The sequence below is a fragment of the Vulpes vulpes genome, chromosome 2 (assembly GCF_048418805.1).
Source record: "Vulpes vulpes isolate BD-2025 chromosome 2, VulVul3, whole genome shotgun sequence".
Taxonomy (NCBI): Eukaryota; Metazoa; Chordata; class Mammalia; order Carnivora; family Canidae; genus Vulpes; species Vulpes vulpes.
This window is the reverse complement of record NC_132781.1, coordinates 109,526,200-109,547,880: the sequence shown is the minus strand read 5'-3', so window position 1 is coordinate 109,547,880 and position 21,681 is coordinate 109,526,200. Positions and strand designations below refer to the sequence as shown.

Here is a 21,681-nt window from a genome sequence, read left to right as displayed (position 1 = left end):
CAAAAATGCAGACTCATTTAGATTTTCATAGTGAACTAATACAGTCAGGAGTCTGGGATAATCAATTCAATTATATATTCATTACCCTACTCTAGAATTATGGACCGAGTCCTTTACCCTCTTCTTTTTCTTTTCTTTTTTTTTAAGATTTTTAAAAATTTATTTATTCATTAAAAACAAAGAGAGAGAGAGAGGCAGAGACACAAGCAGAGGGAGAAGTAAGCTCCATGCAGGGAGCCTAATATGGGACTCGATCCTGGGACCCCGGGATCACTCCCTGAGCCAAAGGCAGATGCTTAACCACTTAGCCACCCAGGCGTCCCCCTTTTCCCTCTCTGTTGCCCAGCTTCACAACATAAACTCCACTTTTACAAAAGGGTAGCAAAAGCAAATTAATAGAAATTAAACTTCAACTAGGAAAGCTATGTACTAAATTCCATTTCCATTATCAGAACAACTAAGTGTGAATATCTACGGTGATCAGACCAAATTCAATGCATGAGTACATTCTTTGAATGTATTCTATACCAGACCTTCATTGCTGCTATCAGTCCTAGGAGCCTCCACCCTATTTCCTACTTAACAATGAAAAAATGTGAAAGTATAAAGGCAAGAACTGGAAACAGTGTGGAATTGAGAAGATGCAACATATCCCAAGAAAGCACCATTGTGGTGAACTATAAGATAGAAAGCTTTCTACAGATCCTCTCCAGTCTACAGATTTCCAGAAAGGAAAACCTAACTACATAAAAGAAGTTGTACTGGAACTGAATGAAACTGTATCTTAATTTTATGAGAGAAAGATCATGTACTTTAACATGATTAGAGTAGCTGACATGGCTCTAAATCAAACAAAATAAGTTCTGGATCTTTACATTCCTTTAGAAATTTCTTATTGCTACATTTCCCCGTGGAGAAAATTCTGTAATGTTGACAAATGGGTTCTTTAAAAAAAAAGCACTAATTTTATAAAATACAGCCAAACGTGCTTCCTTGAAGAGACTAAATGTAAATGCCAATTCTTCCCAACATGGACTGTAGAGACATGACTTAGTAATCTACATTGTGAGGCAACCATCTTTGGAGTAAGAAGTAATATCCCTATGCGGAATTCACTCTAGTTATATATTTCATACTGTCTGGTCTATGGTTGGGAAGTTTATTAAGAATTACACTAGAATCCTCCCTTTGGCTTCATTCTGAGTGCTTATTTAGAAATTCCACTGCAAGAACAGAGAGTCTGCCCTAAAACACTGACCACAAAGGGGTATTAACAGCTGTTTAGTGTCTGTGCACAAGTGTGCACTAAGTTCCAGGCACCTATTAAACAATGACAGTTGTGTTACTCAGTACTTACATCACAAGTCATTATTAAATTTTAAAAATCTCTATTACATTACTCAAGCCAAATTAAATCAAATTATTTTTACTGACTTCACATCTAATACAACAACATTCCAAAGGAAAAGAGGCATATTTTAAGCAGTAAAAAATCAAAAGACATTGTATTAAATACTCCAAGTATACAGGAAAACATATCTGAGCACAAATAAATGGAAGGTAACAACAGCCATCGCATCTTATGAAGCGTTTTAAAAACTGACAAGTATAACATTTTAAGAAGGCCTCCAATCCCCTTTAAACACAAGAACTGGGCAGCCTGGGTGGCTCAGCAGTTTAGCGCCACCTTCGGCCCGGGGAGTGATCCTGGAGACCTGGGATCGAGTCCCACGTCAGGCTCCCTGCATGGAGCCTGCTTCTCCCTCTGCCTGTATCTCTGCCTCTCTCTCTCTCTCTCTCTCACATGAATAAATAAAATACTTTTAAAAAATTAAACACAACAACTTTTAGGAATCAAGCATCCTCCTGAACGACATTTTTTTTTAAAGCAGGCACTGTAGTTTAGTATCACTCAATCCCAAATTGTAATGAGCAAGTCAAAGTTATTAAATTTCAAATTCAATCCATTAAATCAAAATTGACAACAGACATTTTGCCTAGTGTACATTCTGACAGCTAATTTTATATATAAATCTACTATTCCAATGTAAGAAGTACTTTACCCTTTGTTAGACAGTTAGTCCGGCCTTGGGAATTAACGGCAGCTTCAGTCCTCATAGAGCAAACTTATCTACTCCAAGATTTCATTATTTTACAGTTCTTAAGCACACCAGGGGTGTTAGATGGTGCCTCAAACATTCTTAGAACAAACTGAAACTCAAAAGTAGAAGGCAGCTCTACTTTAAACTATTTGTGAAACAAGCATAAGAAAGAAAACGTTTCTAGGGGAGAAGAAAAGACCTTTCTGTGGTTACACGGACTACAGATAGTCCAACAAAGATGATGTTTGTTGAGGGTAAAAACATGTCTTTCAGTCCCAAGTATGAACCACACCAGCCTACACCCAGCATTCCATCTGACAACAAACAGGGGCTTGAAACAAGCAGCTTTACAACACGCCTTCGTCTTGTACTGCAAAATTAGCCACACGCTTACTACTTTTAATGAAATCTGTCATGAAGCAACAAAGAAAAATTTTATAGAAAACACCAAACTAAAGCTAAGTAGGAACGTTCTCCTCAAATATGTTGTACATCTTAACATAATTTTTAATATGAATACTTCAGCTTCTGTTTCAGACACTAAGTGAATACATGTTAAATTCTGGAAGGATTTGGAAAGTTTTAACACATCACACATATACACGTCAAACAAATGTTTTGTGAAACAAATGCTTCGTGAAACAGTGAGTGCAACTACTGTAGTGTGGTACTGTGAAATTTTCTATTCTATTCTATTTATTCTTTCTCAGTTCCCTTCAGTGATCTTTATTTCAAATGGACAAGGGCCTACAATTTGGGAACCACTTTGTAATTGTAACAGCCATGTTAGAGGCATGCTTGTGAACACTGATTACACTTAACTGGACACTAATGCATTGTTTACACTCAGCTTAAGACACTTGTAATATTTAATATAAGCAAAAGATCTCAGAAGCTTAGAGAAAGGGGAAACTTTCAAGTCATATACTGAGGAATGAGAATCAGACTAGTACCAAACTTCTTAGCAGCTAAAAGATAATAAAACTCTATTTCCAAAGTTCTGAGAAAAAGAAATCATCGCCAACTTAGACTTCTATACCAAGCCAAACTATCAATGACATATGAAGAAAAACATAAAAACATTTCTAGACACTATGAGTTGTGCTAAGCTCAAGAAGGACCCTCCCACAAACACCCAGAAGATGTCCACATCCTAATCTCTGGTACCTGTGAATGTACCTTATATGGCAAAAGGGATTTGCAGACACAGTTAAGTAAGGCTCTTGAGATGGGGAGATTAACCTGGATCATGTAGATGGGGCCAACGTAATCCTAAAGCACCCTATAAAATTAAGACAAGTGTGATGATGGAAGTAAGAGGTTGGAGTGCTGTGAGGAAGGAAGGGGTCACAGCCAAAGAAAGCAGGTGGTCTCCAGAACTTAGAACAGGCTAGACTCCAGAAGGAATCAGCCAGGCTGACACCTGTGACTTTGGTCCAGTGAAACGGATTTCAGACTGTGGCTTCCAGAACTGTTAACAGAATAAATCTTTGTTGTTCTAAGCCATCAGGTTTGTGGTCATTTGTAAGAGCAGGGATAGGAAACCAATACAATGATTCAAAGTTCACTACCTACGAAATGTTTCTTCTTTAAAAAATCTGAGAATAAAAAAAAAAAAAAATCTGAGAATACACTACAGAAAAACAAGACAACAACAGAAAGAACTGACAGTGACTCTCTCCTTTTCCAAACTTCAGTCACACACTCCTAACCTTCTTCCTGACGAGGCCTCACCCTGTCTCTGGCCTGGCTCGCCTTGTTCCCCACACTCTGACAGCTGGTCGCCCTGACTTTACCCAGAACCCTCTTCAGTCAGTGTAACAAAGACCTCCATAACCCTGATGTCACTCTACCTACTGAATCTTTTACTCTGTTGGCTATGAACCCCACTTGTCCTTATTGCATTTGGAGGGGAGCCTGATCTCCCTTTCCTGTTGTCGACAGTCCCCACACTAACTGCAATCATCCTGAACAGAGTCTTCTTTACTTTTTAACGAGTGCCAGAATATTTTTTTTTTTAAACAGAATCAAAAAGAGGGGCAGACACAGGATCCATGAAATCTTAGGACACTATAATTAGACATTTCCAGATGCCAACTATGTAGTTGCCAAGAGAGTAGCCAGCCTACATAATAGGGAAACTAGGTGTCTTCAGGAAGAGAGTGAATATTATTAGTGATACAGTAAAAGCGTATACATAAAAGACCCCAAAAAGAGGGTGAAAGGACTGGTAGAAATCTCAGAACAGGCAAAACAGAAAGTGATAAAAGTCACAGTCAAACAAACGTACATTTAGGGCATTTGTACATTTGAACTGGGTGGCATATAGGAGAAATGAATTCATGTGACCTCGACACTTTCAACAGTAGGATTTTTACTTCCTTCCTACACACATCATAATATTTGAGACTGAGGTAAATGATACCAACATTATTTTATATCGATATTATTCTGACTATGTAAGGACTTTACTGGCTTTTACTGATCACAATCAACTATAGACAAAGTGTCCAAAACTGAACTCTGATGTGCACACATAGACCTCACTCCAAACTTAAGCCTCTTTCCTAAAAGCAGCTACCTGACATACAAAAAACATTCTCCACACGATACAGGAACCTCCATGTACGCATGTGCACACACACAGTGGTCAACTTCCCTTTTCTAGCCCAAAACTAGAAGCGTTCTATAAATAATGCCACACCTTACTCTTTTTCATTTAACAGTACATCCTGGAGATTGTGCATATCGACACCTGTAGATCTACCCAGTGATGCGCCAATAAAGGCTCAGTGGCTACCTCTTGGAGGGAAGGAGCAGGAGCTCCATGACCTGGTCTGCAGCATCCCCACCTTCCTATGGCCCCCACCACCCCTGTGGTGCCGAATGACCAAGAACAGTGCTGTCACAGGACGCAGAGTTCAGCTGGCTCCAGTACTTCAACAAATCTACCTCCGCCTTTTCCACAGCTGTCAAGCCTCTCAATGCGTCCATGTAATTGATTCAGCCAGTCTTCTAGAAGGGATGGGAACCAGGATCAAATAAGAGTCTGTTTTTAATGGGATTTAAAGATGAAACGTGGTGAGGTAAAGAGCTTCCCAGGCATTGGTGACCAAAGGCAGCAGAAAAACGGGAAGCAGAAACTACCAGAAAGCTGAGAAAAAGCAGCTGTTGCAGAAAGGAAAACAGTACCTGGCGTGCAGAGCACAGACAATCTCCAACACAGAGACATTTCAGTCTAAAAAAAGAGACAGAAGGACCTCTCCCTGAAGCTTCTTCATGCTTCAGCTCCCAGCGGCTTTCACTTCCTGCTCAATTCAGATAATGCTGTTTTCTTGAAATAATTTGAGTAAGTTACTGTCCTCTGTGATCTGAGTTCCTTCATTCCACCGCATCTTTCAACCAAAAGAGGCCCTCAGCACCAAGGGTGCCTATGCAATGGTTTCAGTTATTTGTGATCACTTTCTTTCTTTTTTTTAAGATTTTATTTATTTATTCATGACAGAGAGAGAGAGAGAGAGAGAGAGAGGCAGAGACACAGGCAGAGGGAGAAGCAGGCTCCATGCAGAGAGCTCAACGTGGGACTCAATCCCGGGTCTCCAGGATCACACCCCGGGCTGAAGGCGACACTAAACCACTGGGCCACTGGGGCTGCCCTGAACACTTTCTTAGCATGCCATGGACTAAGACATATCAAAAATAAGGATTCCTTTAATGGTAAAGTCTTAATAGGCACCACTGCTAAAAACTTCAGCATTTATTTTGTCAAGCTCTAGATCCAAGGCTGGAAGGAAAGCTCAAAGGAGGAGTAAGCAGAGTTAAGCAGGTAACTAAAATGTAACTAAAAACAAACAAATAAAATAAAGGAAGGTGTACCAGTCCCAAGAGAACTTGAAATATCACTTATTGTAACTGGTCATTCTGTGTGAGAGAATGGGGGCACCTACAAGTTCCACATACCCGCCCTCCCCCTGGAGAAAGCTTATTCTAAAACAACATGCCAGGATACTCTGGGAGCCAAAGCCAAAAGCACCACCTGCCGGTCCGTGTGAGACGGAACTAACCCAGTGTCTCCTCATGTTCACTCTACTTCCTTCACTGGGAGGTCATCTATAATCCAAACATTCCTTTGCACTCCAGCCCAGTCCCACTTCAATCTCTCATAACTCACTTAATTCCACATTAATGTCTTATAAATAACTGCACAACCCCAAAAACCTACTTCTCTCTTTCTTCCTCCCTCCACTAGAGTTAATCATCTTAGAAGTCATTGGCTTCCTTCTCTCTACCTTGTGTTCACTGGGAATAAGACAACATTCAGATCATAGCTGCAATTATAAAACTATTATAAATAATCATGATCAAGTAAGGGACAGCCAAAGGCTAGAAGTTCAATATATGAAAGAACCAATGCCATAACCCAAAATCCTCAGAAATGTCCAGATCTGGTCTCAAAACAGCCGCACAAGTATCCATACAATAGCTTCATATTTCTCTGGCTTAATATGCATTGTCTGATACCATAAAAACATTCAAAATAATAACTTTAAATGCTCTTCAATTTTAGATTTTAATTATCAGTATAAATATGATTTGTATCTTTCTACTCAAAATATTTCTATTATGTCACTATCAGCATGGTATTAATATTTTCTTTCTACTATATGCTTTCAATGAGTAGTTTTAAATTTTTTCAATAAATTTGCAGAACACATTCCTTCAAATTCTTATACAGAAGCCAAATTGCCCAGCAAGGCAGGAAGGTGAGGCTGAGGAGAGAGGGAGCAAAGTTGTCCTGGTTTGATCTCTTTCCCTTTTTCCTCCACAAGATCCAGGGGACCTGTACAGAACTACAGTGCTATACAGGCCAAAGCAAGCTGTAACCACCAGCCTTTTTTTATGTGTGCCTTTGTAAAGCTACTGCTTTTATGCAGCTTTGTAAAGCTACTGCTTTTTTGAGTAACCTTTGTAAAGCTATTGCTCAAGTGATTCTCTTCCAATTGGTTTCCCAACTGCCATCTCAAGCACCCCTTTCACAGTCTCTCCCACAGTTCTCTAGGTTTGGGTCTCCCTTTTGGGTTGACCTGAACCCTAAAATGTTCAGATCAACATTTTATAATTGGTAGGTTGGCTATTTTATTTTGTTTGTAAGCATATACTTTTAAGATCTTTCAAAACAGGACACAGCTCTAATATTTTAAACACAGAGTACCCAGTATCAGCAAGGTATTTAATATTTCCATAACTAAGAAGATACTTAAAAATATAGTATTAACAATAATTTCTGGGCAAGCTTCTATTACTTGCTTCCTAATTTTTAGAAAGATGAGAAGCAAAATAATTTTAAAGTCCTAAAAACAATTACTGACAAAGATTTACTATAATTGAGAAGATAATGTTTTTCTCAAATTTAATCAAGAATTATAGCCTGCTTCTAGCCCACTGTCATAAGGGAAAACTGCTTCTTTTGTTCTAGTGTACTTCCAAACTCATACACATAATATTGAATATATTTATTGACATGTCTATTTAATTGTAAGTTCCGTGAACAGAAGACAATTTATCTTATTCATTGTAGTATCTCTAGTTATCTACCATAGTGCCTAATACATAGTAGACGCTCACCATATAGTTCTTAAAAATATAAAAATAACTCCTCAAAATTCACTACTATTGTGAACTATTCAACCAGCTAAACATTTAATATATCAATTTATTTTTAACAATTAGATTTTTCTTTTATTTACTTATGAGAGAGAGAGAGAGCAAGCATGAGCCAGGGGAGGCGCTGAAGGGGAGGGAGACGGAGAGAGAGAGAGAGAAAGAGAGAGAGAATCTCTTAAGCAGACTCCACCTTGAGCATAGAGCCTAAAGTGGAGCTTGATCCCATGACCCTGATTATGACCTCAGCCAAAAGAGTCAGACCCTCAAGGGACTCAACCCAGGTGTTCCAACAGATTTTAAGCTATTTTCCAGATATACTTTCACTGCAAAAAGTATACCATTACTAAAGATTCTCAGCTATGTTTTTTTATTCTATTTCAAGGTAGCATCAAAAATTTCATTAAGACTCTAAAATTCAGATATGAGAAGTCACAATCTATTTCTGATTAGCACTTTTGATTACTTACAAGTCCTTCATATCCATCAAGGAAGGAAAGAAGGAAGGAATGAAGGAAGGAAGGAACGAAGGAAGGAGATATGGAGAGAGAGAAAAGAGAGAAAGGAGGAGCCTCTTGAAAAATGAAAGAAATCAGAGACTTGTATGGGATGTTTGTGTTCCAGTCCACTCTCCTCACATCTTCCTTACCTAACTCCCCAATCTATTCATAGAACCTTGCAGCCTCACTTTCTTGACAGGAAGGTCCTGTTCACATGGCTAAATGTGCTACCATCACGCTTCAAGTCCATGTGGAGACACTTTAGCTAAAATGACACTCCAGGGCAGCCCCGGTGACTCAGTGGTTTAGTGCCGCCTTCAGCCCAGGGCGTGATCCTGGAGTCCCAGGACAGAGTCCCACATCGGGTTCTCTTCATGCAGCCTCCTTCTCCCTCTGCCTGTGTCTCTGCCCCGCCCCCCCTCTGTCTCTCATGAATAAATAAAATATTTTTAAAAAAATTTTTTTTAAAATATAAGAACACTCTAGAACTCTCCCAGAACTCTTCTGTCTCATGCGGGCAGAAGGACTTCTGAGGTTGCTAGGTTGAGCTCCTTGCTCTCTTTCTCTCAGCCACCCTGGGTGCATATCCTCTGGTCTACTCTCCATGCATGAAGGCACATGTCCTGAGGGGAGGCCTGCAGTGTGGCTCAGCTGTGCTAGTCATCCAGGGGGTATGTCTCAGTCAAGTCAGGCTAATAAGCCCTTTCACTTCAGATCGAATGTCATGTCCTCAGATCAGCCAATGGAGAGGATATTTTGATCTTCATCCATGGGTCTCTTGTGTCTCACTTCTCAAGGAGAAGAAACAGTATCACTACTGGTTCCCTAGAACTCCCCAGATCAGACTAGAAACTCCTACGTTTATGTGTAAGGTGATTCATAAAGAAAAAGGATATGGAGTGATGTAACAATATTTAAATACCATTACTACCGATGAGAAGCATAATTACTAGTTGTTGAATATGAGTGCAACTCCCACATTCGGGGGCAGGGTTGAATGAGAAAATTGCCAACAACAGATACTTAGAACCAAGACAAGCTCATGAGTCATTTTACTCATTTAAATCCGCCTACAGTTGCTGGCAAACTCAGGATTATACCTTAGCTGCTTTTCCAGCAGTGTAATTGTTTCAGAGGATGACACAAGACTCACTGGTAACAACTCCCTGTTTGTGGATACTTTATAACCTGTCTAGTGAGAGTTTCCTATGTGTCAGACACTGTGTTTGAGCATTAACTCACATAATCTCACACATAATCCTCACACAGCCTACTCGGATAGTTGTATGTCTACCCCCAGTTTATGCGGAGCCTGAGGTACAGAGAGGTTAAGGCATTCTGGTTCTGTGGGAAGTAAGCAGCAGAGCAGGACTTAAAAGTCAAGACTGTCTGACTTCAAAGCCTTCTTTCTAACCACCAAGCTATACTGCTGAAGTACAAATGGATAATCTTTTTCTATTCTTCTCATCTCTGCTAGTCCTTACATTTCTTAGAAACAAATCTATCAAAAAAAAAAAAAAAAAAAGAAACAAACAAACAAATCTATCTGTGATTCCTACGGATTCGTAACTGGTGCTTTCTGCTTTCCAGTAGCCTTCTAAACTTACCACACTAGCTTGTCTACTATTTGTCCAAAATGGACTCCAATAACGTAGAAAGTCCAAGAACTATTTATATGAAATATTCTTTGTGATCCTAAGCAACTGTACCTCCCATATTACATTTTAAATTGTATGCTTCAGGATAATAATAGGAAATGTTCAAGAAACATGCAGTGCTTGCTTCAGCAACACACATACTAAAAATTGGAATGATACAGAGAGGATTAGTATGGCCCTTGCACAAAGACAACAGGCAAATCCATGAAGCAGTCCCAAAAATCATACAAATAAAACCAAAAAACCTGCAAAACTATTTGACAGACAAATCACTATATGGATACTAAAGTTAACTCTGCTAAAACACTTTATGCATTTAGTAGATACTAACTTACATGCCCTCACAATTAATTTCTATGATTATGGAAAGAATTCTGTTGAATCTACTTCACTTAATTGACTTTCACAACTCTTTCAGCTCATTCAGAACTGTAAGAATGTACAGTTATATTCACTACAAGTTCATGTTGAATCCAGCCCAATGGGTACTTACAAGAAATGATGCAACTATACCAGATTCTTGTAGACCACTTGGAAGACAAAGAGGATGGAAGAGAATTCATAGAATGTCCACCCTAGTAGCACATAACTAATTCCACAGATAATTTGGCAAACCCTATTCTCAACCCAATGGTAACTTTTCCACTTCTTAAATCAAAAATAATATGCAAATAACAAACTGTGCCTAAAATGGCATACAACAACAAGAATTCAGTATCACTTAGGACACAGTAGCACACAGAAAGAACCACATTAACACATTTTTTAAAAAGTATGAGCCATGCAAGTATGCTCTGGTCCCTGAATGGCCCTTAGGTTCAAATTGGAATATAGGCCATCGAGGAGTTTCTGGGTGGCTCAGTCACTGAAGTGTCAGATTCTTAAGCTCAGCTCAGGTCTTGATCTCAGGGTTGTGAGTTCAAGCCTTGCACTGAGCTCTACAATGGGCATGGGGCCTACTGAAAAGAAAGGAAAGAAAAAAAGGAAAGAAAGGAAGGAAAGGAAGGAAAGGAAAGGAAAGGAAAGGAAGGAAGGAAGGAAGGAAGGAAGGAAGGAAGGAAGGAAGGAAGAAAGAAAGAAAGAAAGAAAGAAAGAAAGAAAGAAAGAAAGAAAGAAAGAAAGAAAAAAGAATATAAGGTCATTGAATGCCAGCAACTTGGGAAATAATAAATATAGGTGTTCATATCACACTAAAGCTGTTATTCATTCAAATAATTTTTTTAAAAGGTGCCCTAAGCTCCAAGCACAGCACCACATAATTCTCATAAAATAGAGTTGCATTCACCAACATGCCTAACAAATCCCAAGAATATTATATATGCATATCTCACATTTGTATGTGTGTTTAATATAACATGTATTCTTTACATTGTTACTGTGACAGTAATTTTGTGTTAGGGTGTCTTGTATAAGTGAGATTTATTTTACATAACAAACACCGAAAGTGCTATACACATATGAAAGTCACTGATCAGGAGACCAGATAAAATAAATAACCAACTAAGTCTGGTTCATAACACCTAGCATTCATTCTGCACAATCTAAACATCTTATGTATGTTATTTCATGTAATGACCTCACATCCAAGCTTTGAGGTAGGTATCATTATTGTTCATTTAACAGATAAGAAAATTGTTGGGTTAATTAACTTGCAAAGATCACACAGCTTTGAAGTTGTAGAAGTGGCACTCAGACAAAGGCAATAAGGCCTCAGAGTGCTCTTAATCACTCCACGTAATCTTTGAATAAATGAAACGGCAAGCATATGAACAAAGGTTGGTCAAGAGAATCTGTCCATAAGGGATCCTCAAAGTAGCATTAAATCAGGGCAAGAGGCTGAGGGAATGCCATCCCATCAATAGGAAGCCAAGGAGGTATTTTTCAAGAGAACATTGGCCAGAAGCTGTAGTGAAAATGAAGGCTGCTCAGAAGGAAGAATGTGCTTATTAATAGCTCACGTTATTGAGCTTTTATTACCCAGCAGGCACTGTGCTAGGTACATACAATATCTCACTGAATACTCAAACAGTCCTATTATCATTTACATTGTACAGATGAGAAAATGAAACTTAAGAGGCCAATGAAACTTAAGAGGCCAACTTGTCCAAAGCTACCTAAGTGTCAAAGCCTTAACTCAAGCTCCTATCTGGAAGGCCACAAAGCCCTGTATTCTTGCCCATTATGCTACAAAAGTTAAGAGAAAAAGAGAATATGCCTGCATATCTGCAAATTAATAAGATAGAAGCTACCAAGAAATGTACCAGGAAGTGGGTTAGCTGAGTCAGTGTTAGCTCAAACCTATACATGCTGGTTGTGTTTCTGCAAGTGAATATCCTCCTCCGATAAAAAAAAAATCTTCCCAGATCTGAAAATGATGACTTCCCAAAATTACTTATTCCTGTGTACTTTCAGATACTCAAGTGCCCAAAGTTCCCCTCCACTGATAACAGAAAGCTACCATAGCGTTTTATGCACATAAAATGCATTTTCCTAGTTTCTGATTACAAACAAGGAAGCAAAAGTTTCGAAATGTTAAATTAGAGCAGCTCAATATTGATACAACTCTCTTTCTCTCTCTCTCTCTCTCTCTCTCTCTCTCTCTCTCTCTCTCTTTTTAATCCTTTACTAGCTCCCAATCACCAGACCCCAGGCAGGGAGCAGGGAAACATGGGCTCCCTGCCAATGGTTTTTAGTGATCTTTGATTTATACCCTCTATTCAATATAACCTAGTCCTATATTTATTTTTTTTAACCCCTTTTGACTATATCTTTTATTTCCCTAAGTACAACACATAGGTTCTTCAGTATAAAGATTCATTAATTCTATATCATATCAAACTTTAAAAAAACATTTCCAACATACCTATTACTGGCAATTTGTTGCATATAAATACTGTACAAAACACTCCAACTCTCATCACTGGCATTTGAAAAATGCTAATGTTTCATCATTTCAAAGCTCCTGAAGGTCATCACTTGTAACAATTGCTAATTTTCCTTAGGCATGAAACTGAATCATGGACTGTGTATATGAAAGCAGGTCACCTGGTCGTCAAGTGAGCCTAGATGCCTAGCTCATGCCTATCAAAGTAGCTTTGTTTTTCTCTCATTTCACAAACAGCAAATCCCATGGTGGGAGTAAAATAAAACCAAAGCAAAATACAAAATTTAGTGGCCTCAAAAAGAAAGTAAATAATATTTTGGAAGTATTTCTAATTTGCTACAGCAAGGTTCACAATAGTGCATATAACATCCTGTTGGTGGTTAGGGATACACATAAATACCCAAAATTAACAGTGGCTGTCCTGGGGAGATTAAAGCTACAAAAAGGACACATATTTTTCAATGGATAACCTTTGGTACACCTTGAGTTGTTTACCATGTATATGTACCGCCTTATCAAAATATAAAATTAAAAATGTTAACAACTGTAAAGATAATTAATGTGAGGAGAAAGTTCCCTCCCCTCAACAAAAGGTTGAAGATTTCATACTACTCCAGTGTAGCTCCCTCTACTCAAGCAAATGTTCCCTTCTCTACCACACCCTTCTTCTAGCCTGCAGGGACCTGAAACATGAAGGGTGCTAGTACAGTGCCACCTCAGCTTTTATGATAGAATGCCTTCATCTTCCAATTTTCCTTACTGTTCTAAAGGAAGGAAAGGAAGAATGTAAATTCAAAGTGATAAAAAACTATACCAAGTGCATAACTAATTCCTTCCCATAACCCTAAGAAAGCCAATTAGCAATTTCTCTTCTAACAAGCCATTCAGGCAGAGGTGCTGTGACAATGCAGAAAGAGGAAAATTAAGAATCTATATCTTACCTTCTGGAAATATGAATAGAAAGCCAGGCCCTGCAAAACATGTCTTTATCCAACACAATGATTTGAAAGAGTATTTTACTAAAAATGGCAAAAATTAAAGATACAAATGTTAAAGTTTTTAAATTTTAGGCTATTATGGGCTAGTTCAAACATTTTACAAGTAAATATACAAGCCTGGGGGCCTCTGGCTGCCCCAGGTGGTATAGCACGTGACTCTTGACTTCAGGGTCCAATTGAAGTCCCACGTTAGGCATTGAGCTTACTTTAAAAAAAAAAAAAAAAGCACAAGCCAAATAACAAAATTTATGGAAAAACCTTCCTCAGCAAATCACACTACAACTTTCCTAACCAATTCACTTATATTCAATGGGATTTTTATTGCTGACAAATCTAGGTTGTTTCTGAAATGGATGTCTCCTAGAACTTTCATTTATAGTGTTCTTGAAATGCCTTTAAAAGCCTTTTAGAGGGTATTTTTTTTCCCTTAAACTCTTTTTTTCCATATAACACTGATCTTGTCAAATGCAGTTTTGCCAACAGCAGTTCTTTTCAAGAACATAACTTTAATAAACTTGCTGACAAATGGATTACATTACCATCATTGTGAATGGCAAGCTACTTTGACCATTTTTAATACAGACAATCTAATGAGTTGCTTGGTTTCCAATGAAACCATCAATGCTTTGACAATTTCACAAATTCACTGTGGACCAAGGCTCTTTGCAGGTACTGAGAAACACAGATTATTAAGACATACTATCTGCCTTCAAGATGTTTGTTTACAACCTTGTAAATGAATAAAAGAATCATTACCATAAGAGATGCGTTCCCTACAGGACCTTACCAGCAAGGAGAGAAAGGCAAAAGTCACAATCTTTCTTAAAGCATATCACACAATCTGCAGGGGACAACTATGTTACCACACTAATGCAAACTGTTCTTAATTCTTAACACAACTGGAATAGTGCAGAGCATCTAAAGAATTAATTATTAGGACTGATTATCTAAAGGTAGAACAGAATTTTAGTGAGTTCATTTTTGTTTATCTCAACACTATGGATTTATCTTCTAGGAGATGCCTTCAGTTTGACTTACATGCCTCTAGAAATTTAATGACACATCTAGAAACCAGAAGCTCAAATTGCTTGGCAAGTATACTGGAATGCCAACACAAACCAAAGTTAATTGCCTACTTTCTTCTAAATGCTATCAAGCACCATAAATCTTTTGGAAAGTAGGATTATCTTTATTTACAACATGCTTTAAAACAAAGTGTTTTCCTACTGAATTATGCCTGGAATGTGTGTATATATGTAAACATATGCAAAACAAAGCTTTCCCCAAAATCTATAGAATAGTTTCACAACAGTCTGATGGATTCATTTAACAAATTAAAATGAAACTAATACTATTATACAAATTAATACAAAATTAGTCCACATACAAATAATTTCACTCCAGTTCTCATTTTGTTTTTGTTCAATTCAACAGAAATCTTATAACTGCTCTACCATTTATTACTGATGTAAACCTGGGCAAGTTACAACCTGCAATGAAGCACTGGTCTCTTCACCTGTAAAAGAGAAATAAGGATAACAAGAGCACCAACTAACATTAACTAAATGTCTGCTACCTGTCAGATACTACTCTAAGCATATCACATCCTATGATGCATATATTCTCAAGCACGTGATCAAAAACTCAAACAACCTTATGGTGTAGACACTATAGAGAAAGAATAATATATCACCGCACTCCAGATGAGGAAAGAGACACACATGTTTCCAAAGGTCTCACAGCAGGTGCCAGAGTCCATTTGGCTGGGGATCCAAAAGTCACAGTCTCAATCACTAAGATACAGCTGCTTAAAAACTGTAAAACATCTCCTGCCCAACTTGTAGAATCATTGTGAACATCACATTTAATTTGGCTCATAGAAGTATTTTATAACTTTCAGTGCCATATAAGATAGGATACTTAATAAAGTTTTGAGGATAAGATTGATAAAAATTGACTGTGGAAGAATCAAAGCAAAAATTTAAGTTAAAAAAACAGTTAAAGGAGTTGTAAAGAGCCTTCAAATGTATCTAGCTCAACGTCCCACAAATGTTAACATCCCCTCAATAACATGCTTAGTAAGTTGTCACAGAATTTCTCTTTTAATGCCTACAGAGATGAAAATTTCCCAAACACACAAGTCAGCCCATTCCATCTTGAAATGTTCAAATTATTATTAGAAATGTCATCCTTTCAGCTCTAAACAAAATTAGGCTTTTCCACATGATAAGCCTATAAATACAAATCACTAAGATATTCACACTGTTCAACACAAGACATTTTATTAAAGTCTCCCTTTGAACTGTGACACCCAAATTCAGCATAATATCCCAGAAGAGGCCTGATGTGAGGAAAACAACAGCCTATTACCTTCTTGATCTGCATCTAAATCATTCACTTTTCTTTCCTGGCTGGTAGTCAATTTAATGAGCTTGTATTTAGCATACACTTAATTGAAATCTCTCAGTCCTCTCTCAGGGGCTATCTCAATCACAGTGTAGAACATGACATTTAATCATTTTTAATCTTGTTTTCACCTTGGTCTATTATTCTAGCCTGAAAAGATCTTGGCAAATCTTAATTTCATAACCTTACTTTATCAACACTGTACCCTCTCTCTTCCTTTGCAAACCCAATGATTACAATGGAATTTTTATCCTAGCCACTAAAAAAATGCTAAATAAGTTAAGATCCTAAGACACATTACCAAAGACCTTGACCCTGACAAGAATTAATTTATATATATGATCCATTGATCAAATATAAAATCCTTAAAAGACCTATTACTTCTTGTAGTCTGTGATGGCATCACAGAAGCCTTTTCAAATATGTTTCTAACACCCAAATAAAACCTATCTCTTGGTGGGTTGGGCTCAAGAGAGTAAGATCCTAAACTCACTCCTTCCTACGGATACAATAAATACACAATTACATATGGAACAATTTCCCCTTCTATGAATAACTAAACAAAATCTTTTTTTAAAAAAAAAAAGGAATAATTTCCTCTGAGAAATACCAGAAAAGTAGATGAACAGAGCCTCCACAACAAAGGATAACATTAAAGATAGGAAAGGCAAAGACAGCATGAAAGAGAGGGGAGAGAAAGAGGGAATGGAGGTAGAGAAGGAAAGAGGGGAGGGAAAGGAAGGGAGAAGAAGGAAAGGGGGAGGAAGGAAGGGAGGAAGAAAGAGGCAAGCAAAACAAATAAAAAACACACCCTGGGCACAATCAGGAGGGATCTCAAAAACAAGTAAGTTTTCCCTCACAAGTAAGAAGTTTTCCCTCATTTTGTGCTCTGTATCAGGCATCCAACACTGAGATCCTGAATGAGAGAAGAGCCCTCTAAACTTTGAAAACCAACAAGGATCATATCTGGGAAAGCCATAAAACATAAAAGCCATCTGGGAATGGAGAACCCACTCTTAAAGGAGTTCTCATAGAGCTCACTCATCCCAGGACCCAGAGCAAACACACCAGTCGGAAAAGTGCCTAGATCATATGGAGAGATCCACTTATTAATGTTAAAACACCTGCCTGACAGGCAGGAAACCAGGGAGACTTTCTCAGGGAATGGAGACACTAGTAGGTCATGCCATTTTTACAAACTCATTCTACCTTGCTAATGTCAGTCAGCACCAGCAGGCTCCATTTTGGAACTCTCTAACCTGCTAGAGATAGTGGGGCGCTAAAAACCCACCCATGCCCACAGCACAGACAGCAAGTCATTGCTGGGCCAGATGCCAGCTTTCCCCCTGCCCCCAGGCCATATGAAATGAGCCCATGCAGCCCACAGAGGGAACACCACTTGGGTGTCCAGCTCTGCTAGTGAGATAGGATTACACTTCTGGGCTTCACATGAAATCATTCACATAAGGCCACTCCTTCAAGACTGAAAAAGGCAGCTGATTTCTCTAATACATAAAAACAAACACAAAGAGGCAAAATGAAGAGACAGAGGAATGTGTTCCAAAGAAAGAACAAGGGAAAAAAAACATCAGGCAAAGACATTAATGAAATGGAGATAAGCAATCTACCTAATAAAGAGTTCAAAGTAATAGTCATAAAGATGCTTACCATACTTAGGAAAAGAATGAACACAGTGAGATCCTCAACAAAGAGAAAACATAAATTCAAAACAAAAGCTACAGAGCTGAAAAATCTGCTAACTGAACTGAAAAATACTACAGTTCAACAGCAAATTGGATGGAGCAAAGAGCAAATAGGTGAGCTAGAAAACAAAGCAACAGAATTCACCAAGACAGAGCAGCAAGAGGAAAACAGAATTTTTAAAAAACAAAGATAATGTAAGGGACCTTTGGGACAACATGAAATACAGTAACAATCAAGTATGTTATAGGGGTTCTAGAAGGTGAGAAGAGAAAGGGCCAGAAAACTTATTTGAAGAAATAATAGCTGAAAGCTTTCCTAATGTGAAGAATGAAATGGACACACTTGTTCAAGAAGCCCAGAAAGTTCCAAAAAAGATGAACCCAAAGTGATCATATTAAGATACATTATAATTAAAATGGTAAAAATTAAAAGATAAAGAGAGAATCTTAATTACATGTAAGGGAAATCCCATAACGTTACAGCAGATTTTTCAGCAGAAACTATGGAGGCCAGAAGAGAGTGGCATGACATATTCAAAATGCTAAAATGGAAAAACTTTGAACCAAGAATTCTCTACCTGGTAAGATTATCATTCAGAAATGAAGGATTAAGCATTTTCCAGATAAACAAAGAAGTTCATCACCACTACCACTAAAGGGGCCTTACAAGAAATGTTAAAGAAAACATCCAAAAGTAAACACCTTACTAGAATATAGGTAAATACCTACTAAAGGCAGTAGTAGGTAAATCACTTATAAGGGTTAAAATAAAAAAAATAAAAAATAATTAAAACTATAGTAATTAGTTAAGAGAGGCATAAAAAGGTCTTAAATCTGACAAAAAATATAAAATGTGGGAAGCATGGAGAAAAATATGTAGTTTTGGAATATACTCAAATTTAAGCTGTTATCAATGAAAACCAGACTAATATATACACAAGAAGCTATATGTGAACCTCACATTAACCATAAAGCAAAACTCATAACAAATGCACACAAAAAAATAGCAAAGAAATCTAAATATAATACTAAAGAAAGCCATCAAACCACAGAGGAAGAGAGAAAGAGAAAAGAAAGGAACAGAGAAGAGCTGTGAAAACAGCCAGAAAATAGCAAACGAAAAGGCAATAAGTACATCTCTATCAATCATTACTTTAAATGTAAATGGATTAAACTCTTCAATCAAAAGACATGGAATAGCTGAATGGATTAAAAAACAAGACCCACCTATATGCTGCCCGCAAGAGACTCACATGAGAAGAACACATGCAGACTGAAAGTGAAGGGATAGAGAAAGATAATCCATATAAAAGGAAATGAAAAGAAAGCTGGAGTAGCTATACCCACAGCAGACACAATAGTCTTTAAAACAAAGACTATAACAGTAGATAAAGAAGGCTATTACATAAGGATAAAGTAATCAATTCAACAGGAAAACATAATATTTATAATGCATGCAACATATCTGCATTGACACCAGTCTGACAAAGTAGCAGACTAACACCTTATTTACATTAATGGATAGATCCAATGAATTAAAAAAAAGAAACATCAGCCTTAAATGACATATTAGACCAGATGGACTTATTAATAGATATATATAGAACATTTAGTCCCAAAGCAATAGAATACACATTCTTCTCAAGTGCCCATGGAATATTCTCCAAAACAGATCACAGACTAGGCTACAAAACAAGTCTCAGTAAATTCAAGAAGACTTAAATCATATCTAGCGTCTTCTCCAAACACAATGGTATAAAACTAGAAATCAATTATAAAAAGAAAACTGGAAAAACCACCAAAAATGTGGGAATTAAATATGCTGTGAACCAATGGGTCATCAAAGAAATAAAAACTACACCTAGAGACATATTAAAACAGAAATATGACATACCAAAATCTTTGGAATTCAGCAAAAAAAAAAAATGGTTCTAAAAGGGTATATTGTAAGAATACAGGCCTATCTCAAGTAACGAGAAAAATTTCATATAACCAACCCAACTTAACATCTAAAGGAGCTAGTGAGGGAGAAAAAAAAAAAAAAAAAAAAAAAAGAGCTAGTGAGGGAGAAAAAAAAGCCCAAAGTCAATAAAAGGAATAAAATGATAAGGATTAGAGCAGAAATAAATAATATACTGAAAAAGAAATCAATGAAACTAAAAGTTGGTTCTTTGAAAAAATAAACAAAATTGACAAATGTTTAGCAAGATTAACCAAGAAAAAAAAGAAGGCTCTAACAAACAAAATCAAAAATGAAAGAGGAGAACTTACAACTGACACCACAAAAACTCAAAGGATCCATAAGAGAATACTGGAACAATTATACATCAACAAGTTAGACAACGTAAAAGAAATGTATAAATTCCTAGAAACATGTAATTTTCTAAGACTGAATACTGAAGAAACAGAAAACCTAAATAGACTGATTACTAGTAAGTAGATTGAATCAGTCATCAAAAATCTCCCAACATACAGAAGTCCAGGACCAGACAGCTTCACTGGTAAATATTATCAAACAGTTAAAGAAGATTTAATACTTACCCTTCTCAAACTCTTTCAAAAATTGAAGAGGAGGGAATACTTCCTTCCAACCTCATTTTATGAGACAAACATTACCCATATACCAAAACTAGAAAAGGATACAAAAGAAAATTACAGGCCAATAACACTGGTGAAAATTGATGTGAAAATCCACAACAAAATGAGCAAATCGAATTCAACAATACATTAAAAGGGTCATACACCATGGTCAAGTGGAATTTATCCCAAGAAAGCAAGGATGGTTCTACATCCACAAGCCAATCAGCATGATACACAATGTTAACAAAATGAAGGATAAGTATGACCTCTAATAGATACAGAAAATGATTCACAAAATTCAATATCCATTTACAATTAAAAACTCTCAGCAAAGTGGATATAGAGGGAATGGATCTCAACATAATAAAGGTATATATGACAAACCCAATCATACTCAATGGTAAGAAGCTGAAAGCTTTTCCTTTAAGATCAGGAACAAGACAATGAAGCCCACTCTCATCACTTTTATTCAAAATAGTATTAGAAGTACTAGCCACAACAATTAGGCAAGAAAAAGAAATAAAAACATCCAAGTAGGAAAGGAAGAAGTAAAACTGTCACTAATAGCAGATGACCTGATACTCCATATAGAAAACACTAAAGATGCCATCGTAAAAATCTTGGAATTAGGGTACTCGGGTGGCTCAGTCAGTTAAGTGGCCGACTCTTGATTTCAACTCAGGTCATGATCTCAGGTTCAGAGATCGAGCCCTGAGTGGGGCTCCATACCCAACAGAGAGTCTGTTTAAGACTCTCACTCTCTCTCAGTCTCTCTCTCTCTCTCTCTCCCTCCCTCCCTCTGCCCCTCCTCCTGCTAAGACATGCTGTCTCTTTAAAATAAATAAATCTTTAAAATATATTCTTTTAATTGATAAATTCAGTAAAGTAGCAGGGTACAAAATAAACACACAGAAATCTGTGGCATTTCTATATACTAATAATAAATTATCAGAAAGTGATATTAAGAAAGCAGTCCCATTTACAACTGCATCAAAAAGAAAAAAATAGCTATGAATAAATTTAACCAAGAAGGTGAAATTTAACCTATACATTGAAAACTGAACACTGATGAAAGAAAGTAAAGAAGATAAAAATAAATGGAAAGATATTCATGGATTAGAAGAATATTGTAAAAATGTCCATAGTACCCCAAGATTCAATGCAACACCTCTCAAAATTCCAATGGCAT

The 21,681-nt window shown here is 37.2% G+C and overlaps 1 protein-coding gene and 1 non-coding gene across 5 annotated transcripts in view; one reads left to right on the top strand and one right to left on the bottom strand.

Annotated features, from left to right (window-relative positions):
- The window catches only part of USP6NL (USP6 N-terminal like), a 167,769-nt gene that overhangs the window by 72,505 nt on the left and 73,583 nt on the right, over positions 1-21,681 (bottom strand). The gene's annotated exons all lie outside the window — the stretch shown is intronic.
- LOC112908398 (U6 spliceosomal RNA) lies at positions 10,038-10,145 on the top strand. The gene has a single exon (XR_003232918.1). It is a non-coding gene; the product is annotated as a U6 spliceosomal RNA (small nuclear RNA).